This window comes from Chinchilla lanigera, unplaced genomic scaffold, assembly GCF_000276665.1.
Source record: "Chinchilla lanigera isolate Chin_1 unplaced genomic scaffold, ChiLan1.0 scaffold00021, whole genome shotgun sequence".
Taxonomy (NCBI): domain Eukaryota; kingdom Metazoa; phylum Chordata; class Mammalia; order Rodentia; family Chinchillidae; genus Chinchilla; species Chinchilla lanigera.
The window spans coordinates 14,394,966-14,417,098 of NW_004955422.1; the positions used below are offsets into that span (position 1 = coordinate 14,394,966).

Below are 22,133 nucleotides of genomic sequence, written 5' to 3' on the forward strand. Positions count from 1 at the left end.
CTCCCCGTTCTGGTCTTGCCACTTTGCAGGCTTTGTCCCCAGTCTCTTTTGCAGGCTCCGCCTCCAGTTGGCTCCCTGCACTGCTCCCCTCAGCAGCAGAGACCACCAAATAGCTCTCCAACCCGGATGAACCCACATCCAGTCACCCAGCCCTGCTCCCCGTGCCTCTCCACAGCTTCCCTCATTTTACACTCCACCCTACTCGGCTTCTCTGCCAACAAAGGCCCCTGACAGTCACCCACTCCTCCAGCGGCACTCTGAATCATTCCCAAGCCCTCCCCGCTGGCTGCCCCATCTAGTATGTCACCCAGCCAGGCTGACCTCACCCCTCAATACCTCCCTCCATCCTCGCTGTCTTTCTGTGCTGCAGTGGCCTCCTACCTGACAAATCCACATCATTCTACTCTCAACAGAAAAAAAAAAAAATCCTTTCAAAGTTTGGATCCCCGTTTAGTTTAGGTCCTTTGGTGGCTCTTGGTGGCCTCAGAACAAGCCAAGGTCCCTGGCAGGAGCAAGGCTTATCCACTCCTTCTCAAGGTTCAGAGGCCTGGTTTCTTTCTGCTTCCACAGCGTGTGGCCTGCAGTCCTTGTCCTGCCTCCTCATTTTCTCTCAGGGAGTTCCCTGGACCCCCAACAGCTTCTCAGACAGGAGTCAGATCTTTCCCCTGTTTCTCATCAACAAGCTCCAGCAGGCAAGCAGGTCCTTGCTCCTTTCAAATTCCTCCTGCTTGAGCCAGCTTCCAAGGATGGGGAGTTTTCAACAAATGTTTGTTAAATGACTTAACCTGTAAAATGGGGCGATGATCGCTCTCCTGCCTCCCAGACATAATCTACTGCTTGGGGAAAGTGCTGTGCAGTGCGGATGCAGCATGCTGGTTCGAAGTCCCCTGTGCTGTGAACTGAGTAAGCACATGGCGTGCCTTATCAGGAGCTTCCCGCCAGCCATCCCGGGGAATGGCTCTTTCTAACAAAGTCACTTGGTTCAGACTACTTCCTGTCATGCCACTGGACATTCCTCAAGCCTGCCCTCCATTTACACAGACCTGGTAGGGTTCTGTGCTGCAGTCTGGCCCTCTACTGGGAGGGTCATATGATGAGCTCAGAGTTACCTGTGTGGCCACTGGGCTGAACAGCCCAACGTACACCTGCTATAAAGTGTCCTTGGCTCTCAGCAGGCGTTGGCCCTCACTGCTTCACTGGCACCTACCTCTGAGGCTCATCCAGAGTCTGGTGAGGGCCTGGGCAGCCTGGACAGCAGCCTGAGTAGCTGGGCCTGGGCCCGAGCTCTGGGGACAGGCTTGTTTGCCAGGCACTGGCCCCCCAGTGAGTCCCCATTCTTTGATGCTAATTGCTACAATTAGCGGGAGAAAGGCCTATTAGATCAGTTTCTTCTGCTGGCTGAGGCCCGGGCTGCTGGGAGGGACAGCCCAGTGCTTTTCGGAGGAGCAGGGATCCTTCCATAAAGGAGACCACATTTAAATTGCAAACAAGCCCTCACCAGCCCTGGGAGAGAGGCAGTTCCATTTGGGGGCCAGCAAGTGGCTAGAGAGTGGAGGGGTGGGGAGCCTTCCTGGCTGGTTTAACCGGAGCCCTATATAGACCAGGTTCTGGTGGGTGACCCAGACCTGCCAAGACCAGCCAGTACACAGAAGTGTGGCAAAGGCTGATGGGAAGCCACGGAAAAAGGAAAAACTATATTAAAGTCTGCCACCTTACTCTCCCCACCCTGGCTGCTAGGAGGCCAACCTGCTGCTTTTTCCTCCTGGAGCATACTGCAAACCACTGGACGCCACTCACTCGTCAGTCTGTGCCAACTGGAGGAGGTGAGAGGGCCCAGGTCCCTTCCAATCTGGTCAAGCCTCAGGAGCTGATGCTATAAACAGCTCAGGAACTGCAGCCAAAAGACAGACCCAGCTGAAGCCCTGAATGGCCCCCGCAGGTTGAAAGACTGGAGTTACCTGCCCAATTCAAGTTACACAGCGGGCCAGGCAAGGGCCAGGCCCTTTCTGACCAGGATGGTTAGGCTGAGGCTGTAGGTGTGGGATATGGCAGGATATGGAGGCAGGGATTGCTGCATTTAAAGGGCCAGAGTAGCCGGGTGTGGTGGTGGTGCACGCCTATAATCCCAGCACTCAGGAGGGTGAGGCAGGAGGATTGTTATGAGTTCAAGACCAGCCTGGGCTACAAAGTGACCTCAAGGCCAGCCTGAACTGCACAGCAAGACCCTGTCTCAAAAAGATAAAAAAATAAAAAATAAAGGGCCAGAGTAGAGTCCTCCCAGGCCTTGGAGATAGTCTGACAGGGATGGTGAACCTTTTAGAGATTTCAGTGATAACAGCTTGGTGTGGCATGCATCCCACAGGTTATAAGTCTGCCTCCACAGCATTGGAGGAATGAGAGGTATCTACTAGGTAAAAGCCATTTTCACTCTATACATCCTAGAATGCAAAGGACAGCACCCCCCCCCCCACGACAATGACTGCTCCTGCCCCAAATGTCACCAGTGTGGCAATTAAGAAGCCTTGGCCTGAGGGGCCGGGATGATTTTGACATACTGCTTACTTTCTCACTGAGTTCTGAAAATGGATGAACACTTTCCTGGCCTGGCCTCTTCATTCATTCAACAAATCAATGAAGCCATTCAACAGAAATGTTTGACACACCCGCTGTGTACCCACCCTATAGAGAAGACAGACACACTCTCATGGGGCCTCTCTTCCGGTGGAGGAGACAGGCAGCCAACAAATAAGTAGACGCCTGAGGAACCAGAAAATACCATAGTGTTGCCCATGCTTTGCAGAGACTGAGCTAGCAAGTAACTGACTGACAGGGGCTGACTGATGTGGCGCCAGGTCAAAGAAGGCCTCCTTGACAAGCAGCATTTCCAGTGAGCACTAAATGAGAAGAAACGGGCCTGAGAAGATCATGGGAAAGGGCAAGCCAGGAACAGGTGGCTGATGCAAAGGCCCTGAGGTAGGAGGGATGTTTGACTGACTTAAAATGAAAGAAGGCTGGTATGGCCAGAGCTCAGTGAGGGAGGAGGGCAGCAGCGGTAGAGAGGGAGTCCGGGCAGACCTTGCAAAAACCTCATGAAATCAAAATTTCATTTTCTAGAAATAGAAGCCACTAGAGGGTGTCTGGCAGGAGAGTGATAGGCACGCATTCATTCCTTCATTCCTGGCTTGGGGGTTTTCTGCTGTAAAGGACAGAGTCAATCACAGACCTCAGCCCATAAATGGCCGGCACCCTGGGAGGGTCTGCAAGGGCGCTGCACTGCTCCTTTCCATGCTTTTCCACTCCACCCCCACCTGCAGCCATGCTCCATCCCCTGACAGCTGCTGCAGAGTAATTTATTTATATCAGTGTGTGTGTGCACTTGCCCTGGTATTGCATGTCTGGATGGTTTGTAATTCTGATTTAAATACACAGTCGTGTATTGAGGTCCTTGTTCTGTTTGGTGTTTGTGTCACTCAGCACTGTGTTTCCACACGTCGTCGTCTCCACCTCGTGAAGTACACATCTTTTACCCCAGCGGGGGCCTGTGATTGCCCCCCTCACCGCCCCGCACCAAGTATGCACAAAGCCCCTGCACAGCCCTTCGTGGGGGGTGGGGACTGCTCCAACATGTTTACTCTGGAAGAAAACTACTGGGCTGCAGGTATCAAACATTTCATTTGAGGAAGAAGCGCTGGCTGGCTCTCCAGAAAACCTGCCTCCCTTGGCTCCCACCTGCAGCACACAGAGAGGCTATTCCTGCCCTCTGCTAGGACTTGGCCTTAGCCCATTCTTTAATGCTTTGCTGTATGAGAAATAGTTGTCACTTTAATTTGCCTTTCTCTGATGACTGAGGAGCTCTGGCAAATTCTCATCTATTTGCTAGCCCTCCTGTAAATGGCCGATCTTCCTGTCTTTTTCTTACTGGTTTGCAGGGCTTCCTGCTCATATGTATTAGCTATTGTTCTCTGATCCGCTTTAGTTGTTTCAAATGTCTTGTAATTTGTCATGCGCAAAGTTACACTCATGAGTGAGAATAAAAAAGGCAAACCATGTCTTAGTATTAGGAATATGGTAACCTTTGCCATATGATGGCTTTGTTTCATAGAAATCCTTAATTTGCATTTATTCAAGTTCATAAATTTTAGGTTTGAGGTTTATGTTCCCTGAGTCCTGCTAACAATCCCCAAGGCCACCCTAGGCCAAGAGATTATCCTTCATAGTTTTCTCCTATCAAACAAATACCAACTACTCTTTACTTTAAAATCTTTAATCCATTTGGAGCTCACTTTTACTAGGGGCGCAGGTAGGAATCCACAATTGCAGTTGTTTCTATTTTACTAGATTTCCAATATCATCTTCTTATAGCCCCGTTGATATGTGGTGCCACCTTTATCACATGTCACCTTCCTCTAGACTAAGGGCTGCCACTGAGCTCTCTCTGGCCCTCTGTCACCACACCATTCTGATTGCTGAGGCTTAGAGGGCTGTTTTTCAAAGTTTGCTTGGCACTGTACCTTTTTCTTCCATATACATTTTGAGGAACATCTGTGAAATTCCTCAAACCCTCCAAATGGAAGTGTAAGTGTAGTCCTACAGAATTTAAAAGTCTGGAAAATCCTGATATCTTTGTAATGCTAAATTGCTCCAGCCAAGAAAATAGAGTATCTCTGCATATCAAGAAGATCCTCCTTTATCCTTTAATTTTTATTTTTATTTTATTTTTTTTTTTTGTAAAAGTCATATTTGTTAATTCTTAAAATCTGATATAAATTGTGTCACTATTCTCAGACCTGGTATAAATTTTGTTGTTGTTCTGATCGCTATCTTAGTCTCTATTATACATTTTTAATCACTAATGGCATAAAGAAATGTGAGAATTGTTTGTTTGCTTGGTTTTGGCACATTAATCTTATATCTAAAACTGCTAAAATCTCTCTGTAGTTGTAAAAGCTCCTTTTATTAAAAAAAAAAAAAAAAACACGGCTCAGCAGTATTCAAAGGCAGTCAGGAACTCCAGAGAGCCCACCCAGGCCCTTCCAGGAAAGGTCAAAACTATTTTCATAATAATACTCAGACATCATTTGCCTTTACTTTCACTCTTATAAGGTTAGAGTTTTCCAGAGGTAGCACGACCCCACTGGAAAACATGCTTGTACCGTCCTATATGATATATTTCTTAGTTTTAATTTCTAGAAATGTAACTATCAATAGATAAAATCCGTTATTAAGAAAAACTCTTTGGCGGCCTCAGTAATTTTAAAGAGTACGAGCTGTCCTGATAGCAAAATGTTTAAGAATCCCAAGAAAGATAAATGATCGTGGGTTACAAACCATTTTTTCTCTTTCTACCAGACCCCTCACATCTTCATTTCCTTTCTCTCACATTAGGAGATAGCACCCTCGACCTAATCCTTCTGGTAGAAGGAATACTACACTTTCAGATTTCTGCACTAAGTTTACTGAAAGGTTAAGTTTGGGTGTATAAATTGTATCAAGTTAGGGAAATTCCCTCTTGTCTTGGCTTGCTAAGCAGTGTCCTCCCAGCTAACTCCCAGAAATCATGCATAGGCGTTAAACTTTATCGTGTAATTTTTCTGCCTCTATAGAGAGAACCATATGGGTTTTCTCCTGTAGTCTCTTAATATGGTGAATTACACGGATAGGGTTTCTGATATTGGATCATCTTTGCATTCCAAGGAGAAATCCCACTTGTTTAAGAAGAATTGTTGTTTAATATTCTCTTGGATTTGGTTAGCTAACATTGTACATGGAACTTTTGCATCTATGTTCATCAGGGAAATGGCTCATAATTTTTTCTTGTGCTTTCTTTATTTGAATTTGGACATGCTCTGATTCACTATTTACAAAGATCCTTCTAGCTGGAGCATAAATCCTGAAACAGATCCACTTTTCTCTTCAGCATGTTTGGAAACACATTAAAATAGAACCATAATCAAGCAACCCAATCCTTAAATTTTTCTCCTAGTGAGTATCTGGAAAACAGGTGCAGAAAGGGATCATTTGAGACACCATAGAAATCTGGCTAATCCCGCCTGCCTGCTTTCCTTCAATAAGTACTGCCTAAGCAAGGCTGTGTATCAGGCTCTTGGCTGGGTGTAGGGTAGGTGACAGAGGCCAAGAGAGAGAAAAGTTCCTCCTTTGGGAGCCCTTGGTCTAGCAAAGGTACATGGTAAAGACTGGTAAATGTACATAAAACGTAGCTAATTTTATTAGGAAAACTTTTGTAGTAATCTAAGATAGATTTGGATGAATTATTCTGTCTCAGGAGACCCAGAACATTCTATAGGGAAGTGCCCTAGTCCTCTCTTAGAAAAGGCAATCTGAAAAGGCAATCTGACCTGCGGGCAGAGGGAGGCGGACAAAGTAAAGGCCTGAGATACGAATCCTAGCTCCCATTCGATCAACTCTGATACACTTATGACCAAGTTTCTATTTCCTGCTTCTATCCCTCACCCAGAGGGCGTTCCCCACCCCAACTGAGAACCAGACCCTTTACTTCATCCACTTCAAATCCCCACCCACACTCAAAACCTCAACTTTAATTCCAGACTGGAATCCCCACTCAGGCTCCTAACCCCAGCCCCAACTCAGAACCCCCACTCAAAGAAGCAGACTCCGGACCCTCACCCCCATCTCAGACTTAGACCTCACACTTCGAACCGCTGCCAGGCCTCCAAGACCCCTACTGAAACCCCCACGGGAACCTCGAGGCAGACTTCCAACTCCACGGCGCTCCCAGCCCAGGCCCCCGACTTCAAGCTGTGAGGCGGATTCCAGACCCGACTCAGATCCCAACTCAGCAGACTTAGAACCAGGAGGGAGCCGCCCTAGCCCCGCTGGGATTCCAGCTCCTGGGCCTCCAAAGCACGAGGTAGACTTAGAACTGTGAGGGAGACCCCAGACCCAGTCACAACTCAGCCGCGACTCAGAACCAAGAGGTGGACTTCTGAGTGGACTCGGATCTCAAGTCAGTCCCGATCTCGGAACCACACGGCAGACTCCAAACCCAGGACCAAGACCGGTCCCAACTCGGCCCCTGAACTTAGAACCACAAGGCAGACCCCAGACCAGAGATGATCCCCATTCGGCCCCGGACTGGAAACCAAGAGGTGGACCCCAGCCAGATCTGAGATTCGTCCCAACTTGGCCCCGTAACTCGAAAACCACGAGGCAGATTCCACACCCGACTCCGGTCCCAACTCGACCCCCAAGACCCACAACCCCAGCTGCATCCTTTCCTCCCTCCGAGCCACGGACGGATGCCACGACCCCGAGATGGACCCCGAGATGGACCCCGATACCGACACGGCTTACCTCAGCCGGCTACGATCGCGACCTTTGCCGCAGCTGGCTCTAGTGCGGCCGCGCTCAGACCAGCCCAGAGCGCTAAGCAGGCAGCCGCCTAAAGAGCGGCGCTGAGGGACGCGGCGACTGTTCTGCCCAGAGACTGCCGCGGCCACTTAACCCGGACGGCCATGACGTGGCATCCACCCCAACGCTGATTGGACGGGTCCACAGAGGCTGGCCTGCCACAGAGTGCTGTGCGGATTGGTTGGCGGTGGAAGGAAGGCGACGTGCCGTGTTCTGTCATTGGTCGAGAGAGCGGGTGCCAGGGCTCCCCCCCTGCTCGGCTTGCTCGGGTGAGTCCAGCGCCACATGCCATTCTCCGCCCTGACCACTAGCCGTGGGGTCCACGGGTGGCCACCCTGCTCCCCCTACACGTACGTTTGTGCCCCAGTTACCCCGGGGAGAAACGTGACCTGCGTAAGTCGCTCCAACTATGCATCCTTGATCCTTTTAGGTGGGGCTGGCTGATACTTCTGTAAAGAGCTATGGCGCAAGATTAGGGGCTTCCTGCCTGGCTGGACTAGCTGTGCAGAAGGTGACGTCAACCAGTCAAGTCTGTGCCCATGGCAGAGACATTCCTGAAGCCCCCAGCACTCTGCTAATCCCACCATAATTGTCACTCTACAAATAGCCATAGTGGAAGGTCCTCAGACTGTCTTACTATTCTAACTATGTGCCGGAGGGACCTACCTCAGTCACCCAGCTGAGTCATCTCAAACTTCTCTACCCTGCTCCTGAGTCTTCCTGACCCTGGAGGCAGGCTTGTGTCTGACTTTGCTCTCATATATTTATTCGTGCATTCATTCATCCCGTGCATGCATTCATTCTTTTGTGTGGCTGCTACACCTCCAGCAACCCAGGCATCGCAGCGAAGGCTGGAGAAACCCACAAACCAAACCCCAAAAGCCTGGCTTCACAGGGTTCAGCAAGTCTGGGGGCAGTTTGGACTTCCTGTGCAAACTGTACAAGCAGTTGAAGAATGCAGAACTCTGGGTCTGCTCTCAAAATTGTTACACCCCAACCCAGGACTGACTTCAAACAAGGGAGGAGGAAGGGGGAGGCTGGAGCCAGCCAAGCGAGCAGGCTGTCCCGTCACCAGAGGCACGCAAGGAGGCCATTCATCTCAACTGCTTTTACCGAAAATATATGTCTACGAAAACAGCCAGGAATCTCTCTCTCCAAGGGTGACTGGGCTGGGGTTTTTTGTTGTTGTTCAGCCTGGAGGAAAGAAGAGAAAATGGTATCATTTTTTTCAGGCATCAAAAACTTCTTTCTGACTTTCAGAAGTAATGTCCCCTGTCAGCCTGGGAGACACATCTTCTGGTGCCTCTCCCCTTCACAATGGCCCAGGGGTTGGTACATCTAACTCAGAAAGTTTACCCTCCCTAGCTGGAATTTTTGTCATCTGCCTTTTCCAGATGCAGATATGCAGCCAGTACAACCCTTCAGGGCCCTGTGCTCAGGAAAGACCTACACTTGAGGTTTGCTGCTCTACTGTCACCATCTTGAAATTCCTAATTATTTTATTTTATTTAATTTATTTATTTTTTTGGTATCAGGAAGCAAACTCAAGACCTTGTGCTTGCCAGACAGGCACTTGTGCCACTGAGCTATAGCCCCGGCCCTAATCATTTTATTTTTGAGCTTGGGTTTTGAAAGTAAAGTCCAGTGGCACAGTGGGGCTTGGAGGCTTAGCTCTACTTTTCCAGGAAGGCGCTTGGCTGCCTTTGCCCTGCTTGCCATTGTTGCCTAGCCCTCTTTGACCTCAAGGTGTGCAAACACCCCCCCACTATCCTCATGATGACCACTGCTATCCTCTCCACAGGGAGGGGTGGGATTTCTTTCCCAGACTGTGCAATACTGTGCATCCCTGTGGGTCTCATTTTTCCACTGTATGATGAAGGTGGTACTGCTAGCCCCATGGAGCTGTTAAGACAGCCCTAAAGAGAGACTGTGGGGAGAAGTGGGGTGATGGGCTGGAGACACGTGGGGCAATGCTTTAGTCCTTCTTGCTGCACCTCTTTTCAACCTCTCCCCAGCCTTGCACAACACCCTAGGCCTCTGCCTCCTGTGGACTTCCACAGGAGTTAAGACTCTTCCTTGAACACCTTCCTGGCATGGTCCATTTCCACCTCTCCAGGAAGGTGAGGGGAGCAAAAGCTATATGTCATTAGAAAGAACCCACAAATTTTATGAAACAAGATTCCCTCCCTGTTGGCACTTACATTTCCATTGGAAAGAAGTATTTTCAAAATGCTGTGGACATTTTCCTTGCTCAAAAATTGTGGCTCTCTGTGTAGCTTTTGTAAGCCTCATGATGGGGAAGTTCCCCAGCTGATCCTCTAACCTCACTCATAGACATAGTTATTTCTCAATTTTTTTTTTTGTTTTGTCTTATTCAAGGGATGTGAACAGCTACCTAAAACAAGGTCACTAAAAATAGTGGGCACCTTCCCAGTAAAGAATGACAAAGGTTCTTAGAAGAGGACTTGCAGGCCAAGGAGACTGTCACTGTTGTCTGGGACATAGGCTCACCAGACAAGACCCATGGCCCCCTCGGCTCACCCCCTCACTGCGCATGGGGCGCTGTCAATCAGCTAGCACTGCCTGCCAGCTCTGTGCACCTGTTGCGTACCCCCACCCCCAACCCCCTCTATTCCTTTGGGGGAACCCAGAGAAGAAAACAGGCCAAGACTGAGAGGGGGCTCTGTTTTCTTGTCAAGAGACAAGAGACATGTGGGAATTGGCTAGAGTGGCATGTGAGGCTGGGTAGACTCCAGGAAGCCCCAAAGGCAGATGGGGGCTGCCAGGCAGACTGAGAGAGAGTGGAGCTGCCCTGGGGCACCAGTGGAGTTCAGGAGGGAGTGGAGCTGCGGTCATGGCCTTCCTTCATTGAATTAGGTCTTTTCCAAGAGCAGGCCAGCCTGAGGGCAGAATGGTTGTGGACCTCATTGAGATCGGGACTCAGGACTGCACGGGTGGGTACGAGGCAAAGAGCCTGGGCACCTGGTGGCCTCTGCCTGGGTTCCCATGTGACAGAGGGCAGGTCCTGTCCTCCTTCTGCATCTGGTTTATCTCATCTAGGGGTTGGACTAGCGTTCCTGTGCTCCCTCCAGCTCTTAACATTTGGGGTTCAAAAGGTTTCCTTGCAAGCCTCTGGTCCCGAGAGCACGCACGCACGCACGCACGCACACACAGCTGAAGAGAATTAGGCTCCAAACGTCCACTCGGCTTTTCTCTTGATTCCAAGGTATTTAGAGTGGGGGTGGGGGATTAGGGGGAGGAAGTTGCTGAGCTAATTCTTTTGCATTTGCCAGCACAGAAGTGCAGATGGGCCAGAGCCCCAGTGGGTCCCAGGGGAAACACTGGTCCTCTTCCATACAGGGCAAGGCAGGAGGAAGAGCTAGGGAGGGGCCCCTCATCGAAGGACAGACGTGGCAGGCCCTGGCTGAGCACTCTGTGGCCTCGATCCTCCCCCACCCGTCAGGGTGGAACCAACTTCAGGCTCAACCAGGTTCCCCAATGGCTGCTTCCCTGTGAAGCAGAGCAGCCTTTGGCTACATGAACACCTAGTCTGACCATCTTCTCAGGAAAGGTCCTTGTACCCACTGCCCTCTGAAATGGACAGGAGCTTGGAGGGGCCAGGGACCTCAAGATTACCTCTGAGTGACAGATGCATTGCGAAAGGCGTTCATAAGGCCAGCCCTTGCGGCCTACGTCTCCAGGCCCCTCCTTCAGTTTCCTTCAACACGCTCACACACACCACTGTGGCTGTCCTGAGTGAGGTCTCTGTGACCCTGTGACCTTGTGACCCTCCATCTAGTGGCTTCTGAGCTGGTCACAGGTCTCTGCTAGCCACAGCCCACATCTGTGTTCCAGAACCTTCCTCTTCCTCCTGTGCATCTCCGGTGCTTGTGTTCTATCTGGGCCTCCCCTCCGTTCCCATGGCTTTACAGACCTGCTCACAGCTCTTGGGTCCCACTTAGGCTTTGAGACAGGGGTACCCTCCTTCCTCCTCTACCACTACTCCCATAGGTGGCATGTGCACATGTACTCACCCAAAGCTCCTGCCCCCCAAGTACCCCCGGGGGATGGGCAGGCTCTAGGGTCTTCCAGGCCTTGCAGATATGATCAAGGTAAAGCATGAGGATGACTCAAGAGAACAGCAGCAAAGATGAGGTCTCCTTTTTAGAAAGATGTCTCTGGGTGCTGAATGGGGAAAGCTGAAAAATGGCAGTGGAAGGCCAGGAAGGCTGTCGGGGTAGGAGAGGTGTACAGAGCCTTAAGAGAAGGTCGCATCTGTAAGGATGTAAAAAGTATACAGGCTAAGAATCTCAAAGAGGTAGTCTTGATTGGGCTTCATAGCTTCACAGCCCATGCGTGTTCAGGTGGGGTGGCAGCCTATGGTGTACTTGTATGGTAATAGGCAAGCTAAGGGAGAGCAAGAGTAAGGTGGAAAGGCAAAGTCTTAAGAAAACCATATTCTTGGAGTCATCCCACCGCTCCAGCCAGTGAAAGTGACAGCTCCTGGTTTGGGGGCATGGTTACTCCATGGACATGCCTACCTGTGACCCTACCTGTGTCTGTGATACCCAGGGTCTAGGGTGGGGCACAAGGCCCAGGGTCATAGAGGCTGATAAGCTTGAGTCTTCTTGCCCCCCTTCAGGGTATCCCAAGGTCCAGGTCAGCCTTTGGTCCCCAAGGTACACTTCCACCAAGAATGTTGAGGGAGGTGTCATTAGGTGAATTAGGTATCATTCTGAGAACCATTAGAATTGGTTCTGGCCTCTTTTCATGAGCAGATTTATGTTACTGCATTGAAGGTCGGTGATAACATGAGACTAGGTGGGTAGGGAGGGTCTGAGTTCAGGCAGTCTTCATGAGTGGCAGCATGGGGTGTGGGCCTCTTCCCAGGGGGAGGGCAGCTGCACTGTGTGTACATTTGGGCATTGCACAGCCAAGCCTTGATTAGCCAGACCCAGCTTTTCTGGAGCCCCAGCCATGATGCGGGTTAACTCCGCAGCTGTCTCCTGCACACCTGCTTGGGGCCTGGTTGGGTGCCAGGCATGGGGGGTGGGAAAACGAAGGGAGCCAAGCCTGCCAAACCCCTTGCCAAAAGAGCCTTTTCTACCACCACCTTCCAGAAGTGATTATCTCCCACGATCATCCCAACCTCAGCACATGTCTGCCCCTTTTCCTGCCTAGACCTGCCATGTCTGTAGCTCCCCAGCTAGTGGCCAACCTTAGAGGTATTTCAGATTCTCACTGATGTCCTGGGAAGTGTCTGCAGGAAGCTTCATTGGCCACTCTGGTGGTGGTATTCAGCTTTTGAACATCCAAAGACCCTCAGTCATATTTGCACTGAAGACAGACATTTTAAGAGAGCTACTCTGTTCCTATTCTACTGGAATAAAGGTGCTGAGCCCTGGGAAACAATAGTGCAGAGGTATTGGCCATCAAGGGCCTCAGAGAACTTGATGGAAATGTTTTCAATAAATCAGGCAGGCTGGGAAGGTAGCTGCAATTTGGACAAAAGAGATATGAATGAGAAGAAAGGGAAAACTAACAATGCCCCTGGTGCTTTTAAAAGGTGACCATGATGCCTTTGAGACTCCACCCTTCAAGAAGTGAGGTTTAACCCCCCACCCAGCAAATTTGGGCTAGACTCAGTCATTTGCTTCTGACAAGCAGGACGTGGAAGAAGTGACAAAGTTGCCTTCCTGGACTAGACTGTGAAAAGCAACAGGCTTCTCCTCATTCTTTCCCTGAGACCCAAAAGAAACCAGCCACCATGTTGTAAGGATACTAAAGCAGCCCCGTGGTAAGGTTCATATGCCGAGGAATTGAGGCTTCACCAATGAGCCAGAGGTGGGTCCTACAGCCTCAGTAACACTTTCTGATAAGCAAAGAGCTGCAGCCAACTTCATTATGTCCTCTAAAGAGACCCTGAGCCAGGGTCACCAGAGAGGCCATTATAGATCCCTGATCAACTGACCCTTTTCTCCTCATGTGAGAGAAATATCTGTGGTTTCAAACTGTGACCTCGTTGGGTGACTTATCACTCAGCAATAGCCAGCAGACGTAGCCAACCTCACAAAGCTCCATCCAGCCAGTGATAAAGCAGGAAAGAGGGCATAACCTACCTGTCACCTTTCACCAGTGGCAGATGATGCCCAGGAAAGTGGCAGCTGGGTGCCAGAAAAGGTACTGTGGCCAGAAGGCACACCTGCCCTGGTGTGCATGTCAGATTCTTGCTCTGTCGGGGTTTTCCTGTCCTCCACACCAGTGACTCTTCCAGTACTCCTGTGATCCAAACCAGTGCAGGAACCAGTCTTGGGGACAAAAGAGTACTCCACCCAGGGAATGGTCTCTGGCCCACAGAAAGTAGTCAGGTTCTCAGGCAGGGGTAACTTAGAGGTCATGAGCTTATAGTTAGGAGAAGTTGGCCACTGAAGATGTAACTGATAACTTGTTCTCCCCTAGAGAATATCTAAGTCGGGTCCCTGGGGACATGGTCCAATGAAGGGCAGTGGCCACAGGTGTGGGAGCGGGACTCTCAGTGGCAGCTCTGCCCTTAATTTGTTCTCAGCACCTAGGAATGTTGAAGAGTCCTCTCATGGATCTACCACAGAGAAAGGGGAGCAGACAGATGGGGTGGGGGTGGGACTCTATGAGTGGGTAGGGAGTAACACTGAAGTCCCCAGTTTTCTTATCCTGCCTGGACCTCTAGGGAGCATTCCCACCCTATGAACATGACTTGGACAGAAGGCAAGAGTTTCATGTTAGTGGCATCCCTAAAGAGTCATGAGATCATGCAGAACTGTGTGTTGGCCCTGCCTGGCAGGGCCCAGGTATGTCACCCTTTCTCTGCCATATAGCCTCACATGAGGAACATGAATCCTGCTTGCAGAGGCAGCTTCAGGTGTGAGGGACAGGTCTGACTTTGCCCATGTTGAGCCTCCTGGGTGCTGAATCCATGTGTGCTGCCCACTCCTCCAGATTCTGGTTTCTGCTCTGGTGACTATGCGCAGGTGGGGCCCAGGCCTCCGCTTCCAAGATTCTCACAACAGACAGCTAAGATAAGGGACTGAGGAGAAGCAGTTGGGTCAGAAGACATTCTTTTCCATGGCATTAGGCTGAGAAGCCTTTGTGAATCTTCCTCAGAAGGAAGAAGACGCCCCTAACACAGACTCTAGGACTGTCAGCAGCAGCTACTTGGTAAATTCGACTTTCACATTTCTCAGCAGGATTCTTTTCCTTCCTGGTGGCTGTGGCTGGCCCACTGGCATAGCTGAGCAGGACTTGGCAAAGCATCGTGCCAGAATCTCATGGAGGACTTATTCCTGAGGCTGCCGCCCTCTCCTTTCTAACTTCCTTCTGTAGAACACAGGACGGGACAGTTAAGAAGGTTGAGCTCAGTTATGTTCACCCAGTGGGCCAGGCAGGTGGCAAGAGGGCCAATGCAGAAGCGTCTGCGTGTGCACAGACTCGGAAGTGGCCAGCCATAAACTCTGCCCCCCGCCCTTTAACCATGGCCCTTGATCCTCATCTAAGTGCCTCATTATGTGGTGAAAGCTTCACACAGCATCCGTGTCAAGGAGACAGAGGATCCAGTTTGTACAAGGCTCCATCTCCATCACCCAGTTCCCTCCCCAGGCTGACAGCCAGGGCCAAAGCTCTCCTTGAGACATGCCAATAGCAGCAAACATTTTAAAGATGTGCCGTGTTTGGAGCCGGGCAACCGGGGCAGCTTCAGCTCTGTTCAAGAAGGAGGCTGGATGTACGTCCATAGCAGAGCACCCGGTCACCTTTCTCTGCTTGGAGTGCAATCTTTTTTTGGAAGCCCTGCTGGAAAATCTGAATCTTGTGAGCCATCAGCTGTTTATAATCAGAGGAGCATATGTTTAAAAGAGCTGAGGGGCCTTATAAACTCCGTGTGCAAATTACCTTTGGGGCTGCCTGCCCCACCGCCCCTCCCTGAGGCTGCCATCGCTGGCGAGGGCTCTGTGTGCTGCGCAGAATTAGCTGTAACCCCGTTGTGGCATGGGGTCTGTTTAGCTTTAGTCACGTCAGCTTGGCCCTGGAGCGTGGGAGCCTCCATCCCTGCTGCACGGCTTCCAGGCCCCCCACCCCCAGCCCCAGCTGCAGAGGGCTGCTGGCTCCCTGCTCCTGGGCCTGCACCATGAGAAACGGCAAACCTGGGAGCCGTAGAGCAAGGCGTGGGTGGAGGCTCAGCCTAGGGGCCTGGGGGCCCCAGGGCCCCTAAATCTAGGGGCATCCTGAAATTGGAGCTGTGCTCAGAGTCTGCTGTGGTGCTGAGGAGTTGTTTTATGTTTCGCATTTTTTGGTTTTTATTTTTGTTTTTGTAACACCCTTATTAAGATATAATTTATATACCATATAATTCTCCCAAAATATAAACTCCAGTGGGTTTTAGTTTGTTCAGATTTGTGTAACTATCCCTCTATCTAGTTCCAGAACATTTTCAGTGCCTGTAAAAGAAGTCCTATAACCTTTAACTGTCACTGCCCCTCCCCACTCAAGTCCCCAGCTCCAGCAACTGTGACACTATCTCTGGAGGTCTGCCAATTCTGGACATTTCTTGTAACTGGAATCGTACATTACCTGTCCTTTTGTGTCTGGCTTCTTTCGTTCAGGGTCATGTTTTTGAAGTTCATGCTTCATTTCTTTTTATGACCAAATAATATTCCATTGTATTGAGAGACTATATTTTCTTTATCCATTCATCTGTTGATGGACTTTTGGGCTAGTTCCACTATTTAACTATTATGAAAAATACTACCATGAACATTTGGAATAAGCTTTCTTTTGACATATATTTTCATTTCTCACCCAGCAGTTCACCCCGCAGTAGAACTGTTGGGTCTCATGGTGACTATGTTTAAACTTTTGAAGAATTGCCATCCTGCTTCCAAAGTGGCTTCACCATTTTACATTCCCACCAGCACAGTGTGAAGGCTCCTGTTTCTCCACATTCTTGCCAATACTTGTTACTGTCTTCTGTTTTTGTTTTAGCCATTCTAGTGGGTGTGAATTGATAGCTCATTCTGGTTTTGATTAGCATTTCCCTGATGGCTAATGATGCTGAGTATCTTTTTCATGTGCTTATTAGCTATTTGTAACTCTTTTTTTTTTGGAGAAATGCCCACTCAGATCCTTTGCCCAGTTTTTAATTGGGTCATTTGTCTTTTTTCTTACTGAGTAGTTGTTCTTTATGTTCTACTTATAAGTTCTTATATTCTAGACACAAGTCCCGTATCAGATACAGTTGCTTCCATTCTCTGGACTGCTTTTTGCTTTCCTGGTAGTATCCTTTGACACCAATTTTTAAAAACTATAACGAGGTCCAAATTTATTCCTGTCTTTTTTTGCTTGTTTCTGACGTTATAACTAAGTAACAATGTACATATCCATGGTCAGAAAGATTTACTGCTGTATTTTCTTCTAAGAATTTTATAGTTTTACCTCTTACATTTAAGTCTTTGGTTCATTATAAGTTAGTTTTTTATATGGTATGATACAGGGGACCAGCTTTATTTTGTTTCATTGGATAGTCAGTTGTCTCAATATCATATTCTTTCTCCATTGTATGATTTCGATACCTTTGTAGAAAAATGTGATCCTTTATTTCTGGACTCTCAATTCTAGTATGCTGATCTATGTGTCTGTCTTTATGAATGCATCACATTGTCTTTGATTATTGTAGCTGGGTACTAAGTTGCAACCAGAAAGTGTGGATTTTCCTACTTTGCTGTTCTTACTCGAGATTGTTTTGTCTATTCTGGGTCCCTTGAATTTCCAAATGAATTTTATGATCCACTTGTCAATTTCTGCAAAGAAGCCAGCTGGGGTTCTTAGAGAGAGTGCATTAAATTTGGAAACTGATTTGGGGAGTATTGTCAACTTAATTATACTGAGTCTTCCATTCCATGAGCATGGAATATCTTTTCACTATATTTATGTTTTTAAATTTTCTTCCAAGAATATCTTGTAGTTTTCACAGCATAACTTTTGTGCTTCTTGTATTAATACTGTGGGGTTTTATGCCATGGTGACTGGCACCTCTCCCTCCTCCCTTGCCCCCGTCTAGGTTTTACCCATTCTCCCACTGCTGCAGTCCGTATGGCCTCATGACAACTGAGAATGCTTCTTCACAGTTTGTCTTGCTGCAGCACCCAAATTGCTGTCCTGGCCCAAATCTTTGCACATCCTGCAGCCAGCCAGGACTGCACTGTCTGCCTACGCTGTGAGCTTCCTAAGGTCCCATCTCATGAGCTCCCTGAGTCACCTCTGCTGTCTAGGTGCTCTTGGTGCATTTTACAAGGCTTTGCTCAGAACTTGGTTGCCTTCCACCTTTCAACCTGGGAGGTGGAAATGCCACCTCCCAGACTGGAACTCTCTGAGGCTAAGATGGGCCCGTTATCACACCCACCTCTGTACCCCAAGGCCCAGCCCAAGGCAAGGAGGCCACAGAAGAGGTCTGTGGCCCTACATGAGCTGTTTCCTAAGTAAGTCATTTTATCACACACTCCTACAATCAATAAATAGTTCTTAAATACCAAATGAGGCATCTCAGATCCTCACTGCCAGAGAATAGGACTTTGGCAGCTTACAAAGGGAATTTGATTTTTCAAATTTCCTTTTAACTGAAGGGTCTCAAATCCAGCCTGCAGACTTACAGGGGGAGAGTCCTGGCACTGCTTCTGAGGAGTACGCCTTTGAGAGGAGGCAGAGTCGGCACACAGCAAATGCTTGCCTGGAGCTGTGGGCAGGTGGCAGGTGGCTGGGGCTGCTCCCCTGTTCCCTGTGTCCACCCATTGGACAGAATAGGGCCAAAGCATTTGGACCAGGTTGAATCACAGCCAGCTCGTATGGTCCTGCCCTACTGGGTCTGTCTCTACCTTTCCACAAAGAGGAAATACTGCCTCTGTTTTCTGTATCCCAGAGAGCCAGGAAGATGAACAGAATCCAAAGTCCTATTCTCTGGCAGCGAGGCTCTGAGATGCCTCACTTGGTACTTAAGAACTATTTATTGATTGTGGGGGTCTGTGATAGAACGATTTCCTTAGAAAACAGCTCAGGTATGGCCACAGACCTCTTCTGTGGCCTCCTTGCCTTGGGCTGGGCCTTGGGGTACAGAGGTGGGTGTGATCATGGGCCCAATCCAAGGGTTTTGGAGTCATTTAGGAATTTTGGGAGGGACTTTGCACTTGCTTCTCTCATTTGAGCGATGAACATTGACTCACTCCATTCACCCAAGTACTCTGTGCTCATTGACTGCCTCTGTGTGCCCAGCCCTCCGCTAGTGCGATGTGGACTTCAAAGAGGCAGGGTTCTCTGGGCAGCCTGGCCTCAGGGACATGCCACAGCCCTCACCAAGGCCCATCACGGTCCTGTCTTGGGGATATTATATTTGCCAGTGGCTCATGGAAAGCTGTGGGAGGCTCAGAGCTGGGCATCACAGTGAATCACAGGGAGGGGTTCAGGGATAGGGAACGAAGACCCCTCCCTGCCTGTGCCTCCAAGCTGTGAGGCCCAGCCTCTGCCCCAGCCCAGTGCTCCAGGCTGGAGTAGGAGTGTGGAGGCTCAAGCACTACCCTCTATGTTCTTCATTTCACTCCCTAGCTCATAAATTGGGATGTAGATGTGGGTTGAGGAGTTTAAGGGCTTCTACTCCTCTTGGAATGTGCAAACAGGGCAAGCTGAGACCCTGACCCCACTCAGTCTGCAGCAGGAGCTTTCCCTAGACCTTGGCCTCTATCTTCATCCTCCAGCAGCCACACCTGAAGGCTAGGGGGCCATTGCAACGGGGCTGTCACACCTCTTCTGCACATGACTCTCACGACCTCCTAGCACTGAGTACGTACCTTATCTCCTGGAGGGTCTCTGGGCTAGACAAGAGGAGGAAAATTGTGACCCCTACCTCCTTCCCAGGCTGTATCAGAGTGAGGTCAGCTTCCTGAGGTTGACTACATAGCGAAGGAGGTAGGTGGAGTCCTGGTAAGGAAGGAAAGGCCAACCTATGTGGCCCCAGCCTCATCACAGACACCTAGGAAGCAGCAGAGGAATGAGATGGTTCCCTGTGACGTTAACAATTTTGTGAAGCATTTCATGTTTTAGGGATTTAAACAGGGAAAGGATTAATTAGCTTCTAAAGTGAGATCCCAGAGAGTAGCCAGGCTGAGACACTGAGCTGTGTGAAGCCCCCACTCCACTTGGTGCCCCGGACCAGCCAGACCTGCATTCCACTCCTCCTCCCGCCTTCTGGAATCATTCCCTGAATCATACTGTTCGCTGCGCTCCACCGGGCCTTCTGGGCTCTTCCTCTGCTGCTCACTATAAAAACTCTCCATCATCTTTTCCACTGTGGTTTTTATTGTTTCTTTTTATTATTCCAGCTATATTAAGTTGGGAAGCACTGCAGAAATGGTTTCTGCTCCCCCAATTCCAGAACAAGTCATAACCATTGGAGACTTTAATTAATGACACCATCACCTTTGTTTCCTACTTTCTCTGACTTGACATTTGTCGAAGCAGGTTGGGGGTCTCAAGGACAGATGCCCTTTTGCCCCCCAGGCAGGTCTTCATTTCCCCCACTCCCACCCAATAAAAAAAAAAATCACAGTCTGATCTCAGGTCAGCCCTTTTCTGGAGACCAAGGCCACAGCCCCTGGCTGAGGTGGGCTCCAGGAGAAGCCAAGGGCCAGGTGAAGGCCTGGGGAGGAATCTGGGTTCTTTTGGCTGCTGGTGAGATTATCCATTAAATCCATATTCCTCACTGCAGAGTTCATGGATTCAGAGAGTGTACCGTATTCTGGCCGTCTTACATTACTACAATATTGCTTCCAGATGAGCAAACACCGCTCGGGGCCAGGCCTTGCTGCACGAGGGCCCAGCGCGCTGCTCACCACTGAGCCTTTGTTCTGAGCTCTGCCTGCTCACTCAGGGAGCTCTGAGGGGCCTGCCACTTGGGGTGTGAGGAGAACCCTGAAGTACCCAGGCCATGGCTCCACCCCTCAGACAGTCTCTGCAGAAGCAGACCCATCTTGAGCCAAGCTCTTTCCTGAACCCTCCTGCCACTGGGCCTACTTTGGAGTGGCAATCTTGCTGGGCACATAGAACAGTGGGGTATAGAAGTCCCGTGTGTCCACCCTGGCAGGGGATGCGCCCAGCAGAGCATCCCAGCCCTGCATACTTTTGGAGTGGGGACAGCCTTGTCTCTCTTGCTGTCCCTTCTTCCTGAGACCCTAACCATGCTAACCACACTGCTGCTGGGCCATGAGTTCTGTCATCCCTCCTCCTGTGGCTCCTCTGGAAGATCTGAGTGAGCTTAGGTTGGACTCAGGGCAGCTGTCATAAGTGAGAACCAAAGACTGCCCTTGGTGTCCCCTGTTCATCTCAGTCCCAGGGCTAGGCCCAGGGCTCTGATGCCATGGTGCTCTGGGTAGATAGAGAGGCTCAGAGCAGCAGTGAGAGTTAGTTGGGACACAGAGGATGTGGGGGGTCAGCTAAGGCTTCTTGGACAAAGGTTCTCAAAGGTGGAAACTGCATACTAGGCGAAGGTCACAGAGGGGTTAAGGGCCATCTGTGGCCACCTTTCAGTGCATAGAGCAGTGACATGCGGCCTTCAAAGCTTAGGGTGGTAGTCGGAAGCAAATTTCAGAGGATTTAAGCCACTACTGCCAGTGACACTACTTTTGACTTTTGCACCAGCAACACTTGCACAGGGATAGGAGCAGCTTTATCCACAGACAGCTGACCTGGCCACAGAGGTCAGAACTCTTATTCTTAGCCCACCTTGTTTGTCTCGGAGGCTGAGCCTGCCATTCATTGTGGTATGATTTATAATTTTTCACATTTGTAAATAACCCCAAAGCAACATGTACTCTTTCAGTACCAGGCCTAGGTGGTTCTGTCACTAGAGGTCAGAAACAAAGCTAAAAGCCGAAGGGTAACCTCCACAGCCACCTCTACAGCTCATGCCGGAACCCATGAAGGGAGCTTTGGGTGGGGGAGCTATGAGCTTGGCAACCAAGCCGCAGCGGGAAAAGCAACCTCTGGCCAGAGAGTGAGCTACAGGGCGCCTTGCCAGCTCTCTAGGAATGGCCGGGTGTCCCTCCCCCATCACCAGCCTTGCCCTGGCCTCCAGGTCTCTTGGGGGTTAGGCTTGCCAAGCAGCCTCAGCACAAACAGACTCAGCTCTGGGGCCCTGGAATTCCACTCCCTACCGCTCAGAAGGTCTTGTCTCTAGGGCTTCCCAGCAACTTGGCCCAGCAGCCCCAAGGATTCTAGACCCCTGCCTTGCTGAGACGTGAGAACTCCCTCTGAGCAAAGGGTCCCAGAAGCTGGGTGCTGCTCCTGCACAGCCAGGCCCTGGTGTTCTTGATACCAGAGAAGCCATTCTGTTTTCCTGTTTGCTGGGAGCTGTGATCAGCCTAGAGGCAAGAGCTAAATGAACCTACAGTGTTGGGCAAGCAGCAAGCAGGGCCTCTAGCCTGAGGGCAGGTATTCAGCAGGAGCTCAGCACAGCCCCCTCAGCAAGTCTTGGAATCCTGATGGCAGGTGTGGAAGGATTAGTGGCCCTGCCTTAGTCAAGTGACCAAGTCCCACCAAGTAAATAACATCCCAGGGGCCCTGCCCTCTTACATGATTTGGCCTGGGGACTCTGCTCAGGGACCCAGGCTTCTACTGCACACACCCTTTCGTCTTTTCTCCTTTCTAGCCAGGCAGTTATACCAGTCCCTGAG

The 22,133-nt window shown here is 50.0% G+C and overlaps 1 protein-coding gene across 3 annotated transcripts in view; it reads left to right on the top strand.

The window, feature by feature from the left end:
- The window catches only part of Kcnq1 (potassium channel, voltage gated KQT-like subfamily Q, member 1), a 331,994-nt gene that overhangs the window by 182,403 nt on the left and 127,458 nt on the right, over positions 1-22,133 (top strand). The window lies entirely within an intron of this gene.